General features: G+C 38.9%; 1 protein-coding gene across 1 annotated transcript in view; it reads left to right on the top strand.

The window, feature by feature from the left end:
- LOC118812521 (ankyrin repeat and BTB/POZ domain-containing protein BTBD11-A) overlaps positions 1-17073 on the top strand; it is a 265349-nt gene that overhangs the window by 144142 nt on the left and 104134 nt on the right. The gene's annotated exons all lie outside the window — the stretch shown is intronic.

Genomic DNA, 17073 nt, shown 5'->3' with positions numbered 1-17073 from the left:
AAACAGGTGCTAGGTGCTAAACTACAGGTGTAGTGCAGGCTAGCTAAAACAGCTTAGACCAGCATTAAATTGTTTTTGCTGGTTTGGTGCTAGGTTAGCTAGCTATCCAGCATGGTCATTTTATGACATATACCATCTTCATATTTAGTGTTCAGTTATTGACCCTACTGATTGCATCTCCTTGGACAGATTTACAAAACTCAACTCTGTAGACCCACAACAGTCTTTGCCGGCCACTCTGCATTTCACTATATTGGCCGCTGATGATTTACTACAAAATACAATAATCACAATAATCTTCGACACAGATCACATTTTAGATTGTCAGATATACTGTTTTTAGTCACATTTTTCCAGTATGTGTAACAATAATTTTAGATGTTTATACCCTTTTTAATGGTGAACTAGGCCAAGATTTACAGCCTTTAAAAGGATACTATATGTCAAATATGGAGACAGAGGAGTCTGACAGGATTTTTGTTTAGTGGTGTGTTTTCATAGTTATGTTAGCTACTTTACTGAGCATGTAGCCAAGTTCATGTTACACTGCAAATATTAATCTTGTCCAGTATCAATAACTTGGTTATAACTTTAAATGTTTGATACCAATGTGAATTTATCTACATTAGCAATTCATAGCCTATAGAAATCAGCAAAACTGATTAGCTTCCAACTTCCAAACACTGTTTCCATACTAATGAGATGGGATTATCCTTAAAAATAAAGTCAACTTATAATTGTCATTTTCTTTTTTCTGAAAAAAAACATTTTGTTTAAAATGTTGATAAAAAGTTTAAGATTCTAAGGGTTAAACAAAGTTTTGTAGCAACTAGAAAAATACATATATTCATTTCAAGGCTCACCATGTTTTGAAATATAAATCAACAAAGTTTAAAAATGGTAAAATATCAGAACAACTTTTCTCAGATTCGATCTTCTGCCACTGCATGAACTTGACACGTAGTGTTCTGGAAGTAAATAAAACCCAAGGGACCTTTATCCCTATAGCACCCTAATATCCCCAATGTTTAAGAGTAACATGATTTTAAGCATTTCTAATGCACTTTACTGCGGTTATTCCGTGATTATTAGTGACTGTGTAGTCATTTGCTTCTAGAGTAGAAACGTGAGATGGCAGTCCATCTTCAGCGTTCCTCTTCCTCGTATTCCTGGCTCTTGGTCTGTGTACTGAAGACATATGGCCGCCATCTGCTCGGGCCTGGCCACGCTGAGGCATGCACGGCAGGCCCCCTAGCAAGGGCCTGTGGGTCACTTTAACCCCTCAAAGCCTCCATCCGACCAGGCAGGATGTACAGGGATTCAGTCTTAACCCAGTACCAGGCATTTCTCTCCTATCCTCTTAAATACACTGTGAGCCATAGAATTTCCATTACGTTAAGTTCCATCACGTCGGCTCAAAGCGGGGTCATACAAGGACAATGCTGGATGAATTAAACAGTGGTAATAGTAAATTTAAGCTTGTTAATAAATATCAGTTAATGCATTCTACACAGACTTTTCACCAAACTACTGAAAAGAACTCTGCTCAGATGTATTTGTTGTTATTTCTGTATGTTTCAGACACAGCTGGCTTTCCTTATCTGTTGCTTTTTTGTCTTGTTTTGGTCTCCAGGCGCAGGTTGTTCTTATTGCTGTGGATATTTCACAGCAATTTCAGTGATGTTGTAAGCAGGCTTGGCTAGAGTGGAGACGGTGTCGGAGTCCTTTTGTGGAGAATTAAATCTGAGCTCAGGAGAAAACACAGGGATACACAACTGGCATTGAGCTGAAAACATATTTCCTTTTTTCTGAACATTTCTAACCTCTCTCTCTGTTTTTCTCTAGGTCTCTCTCTCTCTTTCCATCCTACTCTTGCTCTCTTCATCTCTTTTATTCTCCCTCTCTCTCTCTCTCTCTCTCTCTCTCTCTCTTTCTCTCTTTCTTTCTATCTCTGTGAATGTGAGGTGTGTCTGCCACCGTGTTCAGTCAGTGGAATCTCAGCCACTCCCAATAACAGCTGACCACTGCAGGGGCCACAGGGAGCCACAGCAGCTTCAGCAGGCCCCATCCCTCCTGCACTCATCCTGCATTCTTCCTGTAACCTGATGCCTCGCAAAACACACACCACGCGGTTTTATCTCTGCATCCGTTTATTAAAAACACAGGCACTCTGTTTATACTGTAGTTCTGTACACAGTCTTGATTAGCATTACACATATTTGTCAAAGCTGTTAGCTATTGTGTACTAATGAGTCGGAAGGGCTCTCGTGTTGCAGAAGTGAAGGAATTCCATGCCGTGCTATTAGTGGAGGCGTGTGCTCAGATCGTGGTAGGTTGGAGAGAACGGAGTGTGAAAGTGTTTCTCATGAGTGTTCGGCTCGGCCGTCTCCTCGTCCAGCTCCTGCCTGTTGAGTGCGTTCATAATGACTCAGAGCAGACTCACTGAGCACAGATGGAGCGCGAGGCCGAGCCACAGAGCAACAGGGGACCTTTTTTTTGATGCTCCATAACTTTAGAAATCGGTTAGCAACATCAAACTCATTAACCTCTTTTTTAAATTAGCTGATCATGATGAGCAAAGTCAAGCAATGAATTGCAGTTACATCCGCTTTATATTCTGTGTTGACTGGACTGTGTCTGCATTTTCAACATTTTTCAGTTTGTTTCCATGACAGGAAAATGATAAGAATATGTCAGAAATGTAAAGAATGTCTTTTACAAACGTAGACAGTGTATGTTCGTCAATGATTTTTTAAATTAAATTCAAATGATTAAAAATATTCTCATATAATGATCAGTTTAGTTTAAATGCACAGCAATAATGTGTGAGAGTAAATAGAAAACTCTTTTAACGTTCAAAATTGGGGTAATTATTGTGTCCAGGTACCATAGTCAAATAATAAAAATAGACAAAGCTAGACCTTCCTCCATGGATGACTCCACAACATTGATTGGTCAGCTGTGGATCATGCATGACACTCTTTTGTAAGCATTCAGCTCAAATGTTGATGTTTTTTCAACTTAAATGTTTGATTTAAAAATGCTAAGTGTGTTGCGCAGCCTAGAGATAGTGCCAACTCTACCTAGCAACATTAGCAGCTGCTTAGGGCCCGCAGGTTTAAACTTAGGCTTTCTGACTGACTTTCAGCTTCACAAATCCTGATACAGTCGCGGTTGACTCCTTTTACAAGAGTGATTAACAACTTTCTCTGCTAATCCAGGTTTAGATACTCTGTGATTCATCGTTGTGCACGTGCAGATGAAAGTGGGAAACACATGATCAGCAGCCAACAGTATGAAACATGAGGAAGAGTCACCAAAGAAGATGAGAAATCATGCTACCTAAATACGTAGAAAGTAAACTGTTAGATCCGACTAAGCTTGAAGTTAGCTGGGTAAGCGTAAATACTGCGTTATGGGACAGACGCCTGGATGCAGAATACTAAGAAAATATATCTGTAGTTCAAATTACATTTTATTAGAGCCCCATGTAAACACCCTATCATCAGCAGTGCACAAATTACCCAATTATCAATTAACATAATTTAGAAACCTTGTGGTAGTCATTGTTATTAGTAAGCCTTTAATACAGCTAGCAAATTGCCACCCCCAAAAATCCTACTGGCCTTGGCTAGAAGAGTATTTTTTCACCTAGGTACATCTGCCACTTTTTATTGTTACTTGTTGTCCAGGGTACAGTCTATGTCAAACACAATCCCATGGGCCAGATCAGGCCCATGACACAGTTAATTTAAATTTCTATTAATATTAGCCCATTTCACAATGCTCTGCACTGCCCAGCATGCGTTGTAATGTAATGTATGCCTCCACCCACCTCCCCTAAAAACAATCTGTGAAACAGTGGTTACACCACAATTCTACCACATCAGTCATATAACCAAACACACTAGCTGCATTTCAGCTGCAGTTCAACTTGCACAGCAGCTCAGAAATTGTTCCCAAGAATGAATGAACTTGCAGCAAAGAACAGATGCCAGCTTTCTATTTCAAGCAAATATGTAGGTTTAAAAGACCTTTTAAAAGACTTCAGGTATTCAGGTAATATGTCAACGTTTACTAGAAGTCCCTATAGTTTGCGGTTGATGTTTTGGAGTATTTTTCATTAACAGTGGGCAGCTGAGGTTATAGCAAGATGTTATTTAAAAATGAAATGAAAACACGTTTTCTCTGGCCCAGAGATTTGTTGAGATTTTTAATATAGCACCTTTAGTGGTTGAGTTTGACACCCCTGGTCTAATGTGTGCGATGTCCCCTTCCGTTGTTGCTTCCCCCTTGCAATTTATGTTGTACTGTAATGTTGTATGTAGGATTGTGCTGCTGTAGTATCAGAATTTCATTGTATTTCATGTTTTGCATTCTGAATACATGACAGTAAATATAACTTGAACTTGTGTTGAATGTGATGCCAACAAAATAAACGTGTCATTAAAAAAAAAGGGTAAAAAAATGTTCAGGAAGTTTCAGTTGACATGAAGGCAGAGTATCAATGAGGGTTACGTTGCCAATGCCTGGGTCTCCATAAGCACACACTTAATTACAGTCTTATGAAGCTAATGTTAATGCTTATTCAAGCATGCACTAATCAGAACACTAACATGCTACCACTAATTTGTGATTAAAACAGCCACATTTGACAGTGGTATGGCAATATAATGGTCAGGCTTGAATAATCAAATTATAATCCCCTGGGCACAAATGTTTGGTGGGCCCCTATCTGGAACAGATTTTTTGGTGGTCAGGGAAATGAAGCCTGCACACTAACCGCAGTGTTGGGCAGCTTCTTTTTTCTCTATTGAATGTTTCAAATAAACTTTGGGCTTACAGCAGACAGAATCAAAATCATCTAAATTCATCATTGTTTCAGTCCCACTCTCACACACTCCAGTACAAAAGATTCACCGTAAGCAGTGTGTGGCTTTATTAGGCTAATATTGTTATTATTTTGTTGTCCAGAAGGAACTGTGTCTGCTCTAGTAGCCTAAAGACAATAACAAGTCAGAGCAATAGTGCATAGTTCAAACGTGCTGTGACAAAAAAAACACCAGACTAAAAACAAAAACCGAAGCATTGAGCATCCTAAGCTAAAGCATACTGCCATGGCGGCATGAAAAATGTGTATGAAACATCTTTATGTTACTTTGTAACTTTGATTTTATATGTGGAGCTAGACAGATCAACACCAACAGTGACGTTCATAAATGATGTGTAGAGCATCAGGATGTTGATTGGGTGTAACACAAGGCTGAAATTAGTTCAATATTTTTCACCACAAGTCAAGACTGCTGTTTAATTTTTGGCATAATCGCTCACAGGAAACCCAAGTGGCTTGGGCACCTGGGCATACACCCATAAAACGCATTGGACAATCTGGGTCTCGTCGTGGTGACATGACACTCAAACATTGTGGTGTTGAAAATTTGCCACTGCAGTTTGTTATGTTTAGATATCCCTGCATTACCAAATTCTTGTTAACCCTTATTAGGATCACTGCATCACCCCAATTAACCTTCCTGTGACTGAAATAAGACTTTGTACCTCAGTCCAGCACTTACACAGCATAAAATGAGCTCTGCCATCGCCTTCACCCACAAAAGCCTCTGACAGATTGATGTGGACATGGAATCGAAAGCCCTCCATAGAGAATGAAATGTAACCTTCTGGTTCACACCCAGAGCGTCCATAATGCAGTAATGGAGCGGCCTTTTCCCTCAAAGCAATCTCGCTCATCAAATATGAGCTGTGGCCCTCTTCAAACAGAGCCAGTGCATGGGTCAGTGCTGTTTTGTCCTAATACAACCCCAGCCTGTACCAGCCCACGGTGCTTTGCATAGAAAGATATATTTGTCTGTTTGTTGAGAAAGAAATCTTTGGATCAAGTGTTTGGGTCAAGGTTGTGGTGCCATGGCCTAAAAACAAAAATGCCACTGTTTGTTTGACAAAGAGGGCAGATTCAAAGGACTTCTCTAGCATTTTCAGTCTAACATCCATCTGCTGCAGCTGTAGAATAATCAGTTGTTTACAGTAGATTATGTTACACCACTTAAGGAATTGTATACAATTTGATATTTATATATTCATTGATTAATTGTATTTACATCAACTGAATTCAGTGTTAATGTGGCAAAATATTTAAAATTTTGCTGTTTGATGGAATTAATGATTGTTATCATGCTGATACTTTGCTTAATGGAAGATTTGTATTGTATTGCAATTAGTACTAATAATACATTTTTGTTGTATATATATGTATATATATATATATATATATATATATATATATATATATATACCGATCAGGCATAACATTATGACCACTTCCTTGTTTCTATGCTCATTGTCCATTTTATCAGCTCCACTTACTATATAGGTGCACTTTGTAGTCCTGTAGTCCATCTGTTTCTCTGCATACTTTGTTAGCCCCCTTTTACCTTGTTCTTCAGTGGTCAGGACCCCCATGGACCCTCACAGAGCAGGTACTATTTGTGTGGTGGATCATTCTCAGCACTGCAGTAACACTGATGTGGTGGTGATGTGTTAGTGTGTGTTGGTATGAGTGGATCAGACAGAGCAGTGCTACTGGAGTTTTTAAACACTGTGTCCACTCACTGTCCACTCTATTAGACACTCCTACCTTGTCAGTCCACCTTGTACATGTAAAGTCAGAGACGATAGCTCATCTGCTGCTGCACAGTTTGTGTTGGTCATCCTCTAGTCCTTCATCAGTGGTCACAGGACACTGCCCACAGGACACTGTTGGCTGGATATTTTTGATTGGTGGACTGTTCTCAGTCCAGCAGTGACACTGAGGTGTATAAATTTGGAATTTTGGGTTTCTATAAAACCAACATGTCACTTGAGGCAGTGTGTATGGTGATTTTAACATGGATAAGGGGGGTTTACTCTACGCCTGGTTGTGTCTACACACTAAGAGCTTTTTATTTTATTGAGTTCATTTGGAAATCAGTAAATTAATTCAAACCTGTGTACAACTGATGATCGTGACATCCAAGCTGTGTGTGAAAGCATTCATAAAATTTCAGCTCCCGCTTCTGCCCATACGTTTGTTTTTTTATGGTGAAATTCCAAAAAAAAAAACAAGTTATGTCCAGTGTGTATAGTCTAATGCGAAAACATTGTGTCTAAATATTCCGCATTTCCCACATTTATTCATGTCAGTGTGCCCCTTAACAATGCCTTGCAACAGAGGTAAAATCACTGTAACATACAGCCTCTCACAGCTCATTGCTTCATTACAAAACATATAAAACACATCTTGTATGCTTTCTGCAGGACGCCTCATTTAGCTTTTCCTCTGTGATCTTCGTTTCTGGAGTTTCAAAATGGCAAATCACAGCCTATTTATACTAGAACTAGGAATGGATGACCTTGTTGTCAAGGAGAACTTGGGCAGTTTGAGCTGTGATGTAATGACTTAGCATGTTCACACTGGAGGCGTAGCCTGACTGTCTTCTTGGGCGGCTAGAGCTGTGTGATTTCACACTGTCATGTGGCAAATTAATTCTGGTTGCATGCCCAGAGGACTTAATGCAGTCCAGAAATGCATGCTTGTTTTATGGGTAAGCAAAAAAGAAGTAAGCAGCATGAGGTAGTGGCCAATATCGCTATTTATTTCATGTCTGAAATAGATTTTTTAAGCTGGGATTTTTTTATTTATTTATTTAGAGCAGTGTTCCACAGTTGTGGCCCAGGAGAACCCCTGCCCTGCCAATTCTAGTGTCTCCTTGCTCTAACACACCCATTTTAACCTCATTAAGGGCTTTTTAATTAGCTGATGAGATGATTACTTGAGTCAGGCATGCTGGGAGCAGGGGAAACACTCAAATTTGCAGAGCAGGGGAATTCCAGGACTGTAATCAAGAAAACACTGCTTTGGAGCAATATGCAGATAATGACACTACAATTTTATATTTTACTGATTCTGTGGATTAGATGCACTTTCACATTTGTAGAATGTAGTGAGGGAATGTTCTCTAAAGCTTTCTGAAACAGGTAAACTGAAATTGCAGTGGTCTGTCTGAAGGACAGCTTAAGAGCACAATCTACAATAATGACCCAGAATTTAAGGCAGACAACTAAAATTTTGTGGTCTTTTGTAATAAAAGTGTCACTCCGGCCTAAAGGAACTAACAGTGCATTGCTGAAGGTTGCTTTGTGAATCACAATTGCAGTACTACTGTACTACTGCAGAGAATTTCATTTGGATTAATTTACATAATGATATTTTGAACACAGCTCTGACCATCATAATGGTTGAAGTGGTTGAGCCTGGCTTAAATCTGATTTGCGGAATTTTCTCCTTACTCAACATGTACTTTGTCAGCAAAGGCATTTTTGATGTCTGAAGTTTGATTCTTTATTTTTGCACTGGAGCTAAAAGGTTAATGAAGCTAAGTATCTTATATATACCAGTTTGGCATTATTCAAACTCCATGGCACAAATAGACTTGTTTATTGCACTTTATGACACTTTATTTGTAAAATGCACAAAATGACATAAATAAAGCTGCCAAAAATGGTTCTTTGGTGAGATGCCAGAAAGATAACCTAATTGAGCTGAATGATTTGGGGAAAATATTTAATAGCTATTGTTCTGACTCAGTATTGTGACTGCAGTTTAAATTGTTATTATTTTCTCTAAATTAAGATCCATAAAACATCTTAAGTGAAATTTTTGGCCTTAAGTTTATCCTTTGCCTTATATGATTTGCTTGCATTCTCTTAAGGGAAATGTTTGGATGGAAATTTAAATAAATAAATAAATAAATAAATAAATAAAATACAGAGTTTGAGGTATGTTTAAAAGTTTCATGAACCTCCACATACTGTAAAGATTCCATACCAAGAAAAGATTTTTCCTGATTTTCCTGACTCTTGTGTTGCTTTGGCCTTGTGCTTGGGTTAGTTTCTTTCAAGCTTTAGTTTTCTGAGCAGACTGATGCAGGTGATTTTGCAGTATCTCCTTGTATTTTACACCGTCCATCTGTCCTTCAGTTTTAACAAGATGCCCAGTCCCTGCTGAGGAAAAGCATCTGCACAACATGATGCTGTCACCCACATAATTCACTTTTAGGATGGTGTTTGTTGGTAATGGGCAGTGTTAGGTTTGTGCCACACATGGCATTTTAAAATTTTGGCCAAAAAGCTCCATTTTCATCTCCACAAGACCATTATCCCACAATTTAGCTGGGTCTAAACACGTTTTGATGTGTGTTTTTTCTTCAGTAATGGCTTCTTCAGCCACCCTCCTGTACAGGCCAGCTGTATGCAGAACTCTAGATTTAGTTGACTGGTGTACCTTCAATCCAGTCTCATCCACTGAACTGTCCTATATAGTATTAAAAATGGTTGTTTGATTCATAACAATAAAGAAACTCCTTTTGGTGCCACATAGACCCATTTTTAAAAGGGTTCTTTAAAGAACCATATACAGTTGTTTTTTCATCAAAGAGAAGAACCACTTTACCATGCAAGCTGTGCTTTCAAATGGTTCTTTGAGTGTTTATGGTTTTGCATAGAATCATTGCCTTTACTAAAGAATCCACAAATAACAAGTTTTAGGTGTGTACGGCTAAGCCAAAAACCTTTAACGAACTTTTATTGCTAAGAGTGTACAGAGGACTACTACTGTTGTTTTTAGTTACACTTTTTTATCTTGACAGTTCTTTAGTGAACCATTTTTAAATGAGATGTGTTTAAAGACGTTTCAAGAAGGTTCTAAAAAGAAGAATTGGTATGGAAACTTTACAATATATGAAGGCGCTTTAAACATGTAAAAGGTTAATCCCATTGTCAAAGGTTCTTCCCATTTTCAAACATGGTTCTTTAAGGAACTAAAAGTGTTTTTTTTTGTTTTTTTTTCGTGGCATCCCTCAAAGAACCTTTTGTGGCACTTTTTAAGGACGATATGTTTTTGCTAATTTGCACAGGTAAAAGAACAATAGGGGGTGATGGACTGGATTAGGGCTTTAGGTGAACAGAACCAGAAAAACAGCAAGAGAAGCAGAAGAAATGGAACAGGTGGAGCTGAGAGCTGCCACAGAATGATGGAGTCCAGGGGTGGCATGGCTGCCTGCTTTTGAAGCAAGCCAGCAACCAAACCAGTTACAGTGTGCGACCCACTTTCAGTAAGCCTCAGCAAATGAAAGGAATGTGCATGTGTTTACGAAGGATGCTCATTTACTTTTCGCCTTTCACTCTGAGCCCTGCAATGGGAAAGAAATTAATCATGCTCCCCCCATTTTCTCCTGCTCTATGTTTCCTTTGATATGGATAGAAATGTGTCCACATGAAAAGGCTTCTTCAGTGAGACTTGCTGATGCTGCAAAATGTGTGAACACAGGAATAGAGGAGCGCTGTATTGATAAAGTCTTTGGTTTGTGCTACTTTATTTATGAGTTGTGGTATTTTCTCTTTGAAAGTGCAGCGTAGGGGCTTTGAGGGTGACACAACAGAAAAATGACTGTAAAAACATGTATGATACAATATGATACATTTTCCATAGTTACAGTGAATGGACAGTAGTGTCACAGTGCTTGTGTCTTAATCAGATCTGTGCATACACTCTTAAAAAAAAAAGGTTTCTAAGTGGTTCTTGGCTTGGTTGTATCGTTCTAGGAAAATCTGGCATTGGTGTAGAACCACTACATTATGTGGATGTTCTTAAAACTTTAAAAAGGTTCTTCACACCTGCATATCGCATTTACAACAATGGCTTTTTAAAGAACTGTCTTTAAAAACTAGGGGGGTCTTATGTTAAATTTTAATGCATAAACTGTATCAGGAATTTGAATTAATTTCTGTAGCAGAGTAAAATATATTATTCATGTTGCAAAAACGTATCATGTTGCACTTGCATTTGGCAAGGACTGTTTTTTGAAGTTTGGAAAGATTCCTGCTTCACACGCAACAGGGAATTTCCTTCGACTCACACATCTGACACAGTAAAAAAAAATTAAAAACAACTTTTTTCAGATCTTAGATGTTTACAAGGATTATTTTATGATATATTTAAACCCAAGGCATTAATTGATATAGTAAAAAGCTAAATATGTACAAAATCAGCGCTTACAGGGTACCATGCCCTGCAAAATTATTCAACCTTCATAAAAGTCAGCACATTCATCTGGATTACAAATGACACAATGTTCCAGCCAGTATTTTTTTTTCAAACTAATATGCTCTTAAAGTCTGTTTTCAACATCAAAATGAATTATTTCTCAGCAGATCTTTAAAAGAACTGAAAAATCCTGCTTGCATAAGTATCCAACCCCTTCAAACTAGCACCTGGTAGTTCCACCTTTTGATGCAGTAACAGCTTTAAGTTTGTTGGGGTAGGTTTCCACCAGCTTTGAACACTGTTGGGGAGTTTTTTGCTAGTTAGTGCCACAGATTCTCGATTGGATTGAAATCTGGACTTTGGCTTGGCCACTGTAGAACATCCACCTTTTTTATTGTTCAACCACTCTTGTGTTGCTTTGGCCTTCTGCTTGGGATCACTTTTCTGCTGGATAGTGAAGTTTCGTGCAGGCTTTAGTTTTTTGAGCAGACTGAAGCAGGTGATCTTGCAGTATCTCCTTGTATTTTGCACCATCCTTCAGTTTTAACAAGATGCCCAGTCCCTGCTGAGGAAAAGCATCTGCACAACATGATGCTGTCACCCACATAATTCACTTTTAGGATGGTGTTTGTTGGTAATGGGCAGTGTTAGGTTTGTGCCACACATGGCATTTTTAAATTTTGGCCAAAAAGCTCCATTTTCATCTCCACAAGACCATTATCCCACAATTTAGCTGGGTCCAAACACATTGTGATGTGTGTTTTTTCTTCAGTAATGGCTTCTTCAGCCACCCTCCTGTACAGGCCAGCTGTATGCAGAACTCTAGATTTAGCTGACTGGTGTACCTTCAATCCAGTCTCAGCCACTGAACTCTGTAGCTCCTTCAGAGTGATAGTTGGCCTTTCTCCGATCTTGCTCTTTTGCTGGGTTTTGAAGGACGGCCTTGTCTAGGCAGTGCCTGGGTGGTATTATGCAGCTTCCATTTCCACACAGTTGATCCAGCAGTGCTCACTGGGATTCCCAGACACCTGAATATTATTGTGTAGCCTTTTCATATCTTGTACATGTCTATAACTGTATCTCTGATTTTGTTAGGTTGCTTTTTAGTCTTCATTTTCAGAGCTTTATTTCAGATTTACAGTCTGACCAGTGATACTTGAATTAAGGGGCTCTTTCATCCAGAAAATGTGAACCTTTTAAAGAATTCACAGGTAAAGGCCAATTGTAAGACAGTTTTGTCCTCGTTAGGGCAATATTCTTAATCTGTGTAAACTTGGAGCTTCCACAGCACAGGGGTCGAATACTTATGCAAACTATATTTTTAGTCATTTTTTGTCACAGAATATTTTCTTACATAAAACCAATATCACTTTTACATTCATTAAATCTGAGGGTATTTTAAAATGAAATATGACCCAGCACGAGATATCAGTGTCATTTGTAATCTAGATAAATCTGATGACTTTTAAAAGGGTTGAGTACTTTTGCACGGCACTGTATTTTCTTTTGGAGGGTGTCTGTCCCAAACCCGACCCCTATGTCCACTTGTGAAAATAATACTTACATTTTGTTTGGAAATGCTATCATTTGTTTTAATCAAATAAATATAATTTAGCAATAACTATTTTTATGCATTCAAATGGTTCTTTATGCATTCAAATTGTGTAGCATTAGAGTTGTTTGAATAGATGATATTAGCAGCAGATGAGTAGCCTATTAAGATAGCTAGCCAATAGCTACACCTTTATTCTTATTGGTCTCTAATCTGAGTGTTCATGTTTCGCTTTATTGAGGCTGGAGTGTTTTCTAGACATTGGCTTTGGTTACTAGCTAGCCAGATTACATGTAAAGAGATTCAGTGTATAGATTTCACTCAATTGGTAGCCTGTCTATTTTCTGTCTTCCCACAATAAAACATAACAAAAACCCAAACATGAATTTCAGTATTCATATACTGGCACCTCCAGCGGTTACCTGAGTACTCAAGTACCCCTGCACATCCCTTTAAGAAAGTGCTATCTTCATGTGTCCTGTAGATGTTTCCAGGTTATTGAAAATGCTGAAAAGGTGGAAAAGTATAGAGGAGTCTTGAATTGAACTAGTCAAATACATGAAAGAAAAAAATACTTTCTTAGGTGTAGTTAATCTAAAGCATACTCATTGTGCCTTTCAGAGTCTGGTCCACTGATGGCAGGGCAAAGAGAGTTGGAGGTAGAGTTTCAAGAAGACTACCACTAACTAGACGATTGTAAGACTGTGACATGCTGTGAAACTATATAGGACAGAAACAGCCATATCTACTGGAAACAGTCAAACAGGCTGGGAGGGAGAAAGAGAGAAAGTTACACAGCTATGAGACATTAGCTTAATGTTTCTTGAAACAGCATGCTTTGTAAATGGAGCCGGTGTATCATCACTGTCTGACCTTTCAAAAATAATAACTTTACAGGAGAGAGACAAAACATTATGAACTCTCAATGTAAGTTAATGTTGAGCTTTTATTACAGTAATTTTGGACTATTGCTATTGTTCCATTCATCATGAAATTGAACACATTGTAAAAGGCAGCTGGTATTTTCAAATTATATGTAAAAATGAGAAACGACAAAAAATGAGAAAATACAGTTTTGTTCTGACATGTTCTTTTTTACATACACTATATGGACAAAAGTATTGGGACACCTACACATTACACCTACAGGGGCTTTTATGACATCCCATTCTAAATCTATATGCATTAACATGGAGTTGGTCCCCCTTTGCAGCTATAACAGCTTCCACTCTTCTAGGAAGCTTCCTGCAAGATTTTAGAGTTTGTCTGTGGGAATTTGTGCCCATTCTTCCAAAAGTGCATTTGTTAGATCAGACACTGATGTGGGACGAGAGGGCCTGGCTCGCAATCTCCGTTCTAGGTCATCCCAAAGGTGTTAGATGGGGTTGAGGTCAGGACTCTGTGTGGGCCAGTCAAGTTCTTCCACACCAAACTCACCCAACCATGCCTTTATGGACCTTGCTGTCCATAATGTCTTGGTTTGATGAAGCATTAAGATTTCCTTTCACTGGAACTAAGGGGTCGAGACCAACCCCTGAAAAACAACCCCATAGCATTATCCCTCCTCCACCAAACTTTACAGCTGGTACAATGCAGTCAGGCAGGTAACGTTCTCCTGGCATTCACCAAACACAGCCTCGTCCATCAGACTGCCAGATAGAGAAGCTCCAGAGTCCAGTGGCGGCGTGCTTTACACCACTCCTTTTGACACCTGGCATTGTGCTTGGTGATGTAAGGCTTGCATGCAACTGCTCAGCCATGGAAACTCATGCCATGAAGCTCACAGTGCACAGTTTTTGTGCTGATGTTAATGCCAGAGGAGGTTTGGAACTCTGCAGTTATTGAGTCAACAGACCGTTGATGAATTTTTTGCACTATGTGCCTCAGCACTCGGTGACCCACTCTGTAACTTTACGTGGTCTGACACTTTGTGGCTGAGTTGCTGTGGTTCCTAAATGCTTCCACTTTTCAATAATACCACTCACAGTTGATTGTGAAATATCTAGGAGGGAAGAAATTTCACAAACTGACTTGTTGCATCCTAATACAGTACTATGCTCGAATTCAGTGAGGTCTTTAGAAAAACCCATTCTTTCACAAATCTTGGTAAGGGCAGACTGCATGGCTAGGTGCTTGACTTTATACGCCTGTGGCAATGGAACTGAATGAAACACCTAAATTCAGTGATTAAGAGGTGTGTCCCAATACTTTTGTCCATATAGTGTATGTCAAAAATATACATTTGGAACTAGTTCCTACTGAAATCAATACATTTTTATGTATTTTTTCATTCGTGTTCAAACATGGTTTGACAGAGGATGTTAAAATGAGATCACATGAAATTAAATTCATTCTGCTCGGTCACACTAGTTGTGCATTTGTTAATGAGAATATGTTAATTTATTTGTTGATATTTCTGATTCTCAGTTTTACTTTTTTGTGGTTAAATTAGTCTCCAGTGTCCAACTCTCTCCTATGGCCTTTATGATGTAAGGCTCTTTGGGGAACCAAAAACTCCGAAGAACCCTTTTAGCACCCTTTATTTTTGATAGTGTAGTAGCTGTAATATATTGGTAAGTCAGAGCTAAAAGAGTCAGGAAATGCCATGTTTTTACATTTTATCACAGCATTTCCAGAATCAAGCAAACACAATACTCTTCCTATCAGGGCAAGTCAGACTGATGTGACTCATTCTTAGGCATCATGCGGCAGATCTTGCCTTTAGTTTTTTTTTAAAGCACATAAAAGAGGCCGAAAAAGACTAGAGGTGTGCAGAGTGGTAGATAAACTTAAGCACTTGAACCTGCATATATTAGGAGTCCCCAAACCAAACCCTTTTTGCCTTGCATAGTCAATCCATAAACACTTGGCTTGTACAGTGTTAGGAAAAATGTTATGTGGTGGTTCTTTAACTTCGAAAAAGGTTCTACACGCCTACAAAGTTCTCTACAATCATATACAACACTGTGGTCCTCAAACCAGTCCTCAGGGGCCACCAGACATTTTTGCTCTATCCCAACTCAAAACATATAGAGATAGAACAAAAATGTGGATCATCTGGGGGTCCCTCAATACTGGTTTGAGAACCAGTGTTTTAAAGAACTATGGTTTGAATGTCCTTTAGGGACTCAAAAGTGGTTCTTCTGTGGCATCACTCTGAGAAACTCTTTTTGGGACAAGCATAATAGCTGCACTATTCACAGTCAGATGTTCAGATATATTCAGAAAACTTTGTGTGAGTATCTGCACACTTGCTGCCAGCTTCCGCGTCCTGATTGTTCTCTTGCAGAACAGCGATTTGTGGGGAAAGCCTGGCCCAAAATTGCTCTCTTACCACAGCATGGAGTACCTGTTCTCACCTCCACTTCCACCTCTTCAACAGCATCATCAGCACCTTCCACCAATTGTGCAGCAGCTGGGCAGTTCTTCCTTGTTGCTATGGAGACCCGCCTGTTAATATTCCGAATGAGTTTCGCTCTGACAAGAGCCAGACCATGCACCACAGAGAAATCGATGGGACATTCCTCCAGCAAAATAGACAGCGGTGCAGAGTGGAGGGTGAAGAAAGGAACCAGTGCAGCAGGGGGGGTTGTGAGGGCTTGTGCTGATTAAAAGGGTCCGTAGCAGAGTGGTTACTGTACCAATGCTCATTATACAAGGATAATACTACAAAGCCATTGTATAACTGTTTGGCTCTGAGAATACTGTGTTTGTAATACTAATCTTCAACCAAACAATAAGTTTCCATACCAGGGTCTTACAGAATTAGAGGTCCAAGCACCAAACATATTGCTTTCTTAATTTGTGGTGTTGATGTTTAATATGGTGCTGTTCAGTGTCTTGTCAGTTCTTTGTTTGGTGACACTTATATACATCATAAGACTACCTTTGTAAAGGGTTTATTAATGGTTTAAAAACAGTTTATTTATGGTTATCAATTAGGTCATAAATCCAAATAATAAGCAGTTATAACACATAAATAAAAGGGAAACAGTGACCTGCTAGATAATGAGCCCACAATCATATATACTGTTAAACATCAAGGCTTGCTGGTTACTTACTCGTGCTTCTTCATCTGTCAGCTTAATCAGATATTTGTAACAGGTTACTACTATTTTACTACCAAAAGGAATGTCGTATTAGTCAGAAGGACCAGTCTTAGGAATATTGTTTACCTTGACTTTTTTAGCATGCTATTTGTCATCATCCTCATGATTGTCACGAGTATTGATAAAATGCTGTCAGGTAGTAAATGTACACCTGGCACAAAAGTGGTAATATTGAGATCCTTACGGTTGGATGGCATCTGCTTTAGGACAGCATTCCAGATGTGGCACAGGTGTTAACCTTCATTTATTGGTTAACTTCTCACCCACTCTCAGATACCTGTGGCCTGACTAACACTTATAACATAATTTATTAC

Source organism: Colossoma macropomum, unplaced genomic scaffold (assembly GCF_904425465.1).
Source record: "Colossoma macropomum unplaced genomic scaffold, Colossoma_macropomum, whole genome shotgun sequence".
NCBI lineage: Eukaryota > Metazoa > Chordata > Actinopteri > Characiformes > Serrasalmidae > Colossoma > Colossoma macropomum.
This window is presented reverse-complemented; position numbering and strand designations above follow the sequence as displayed.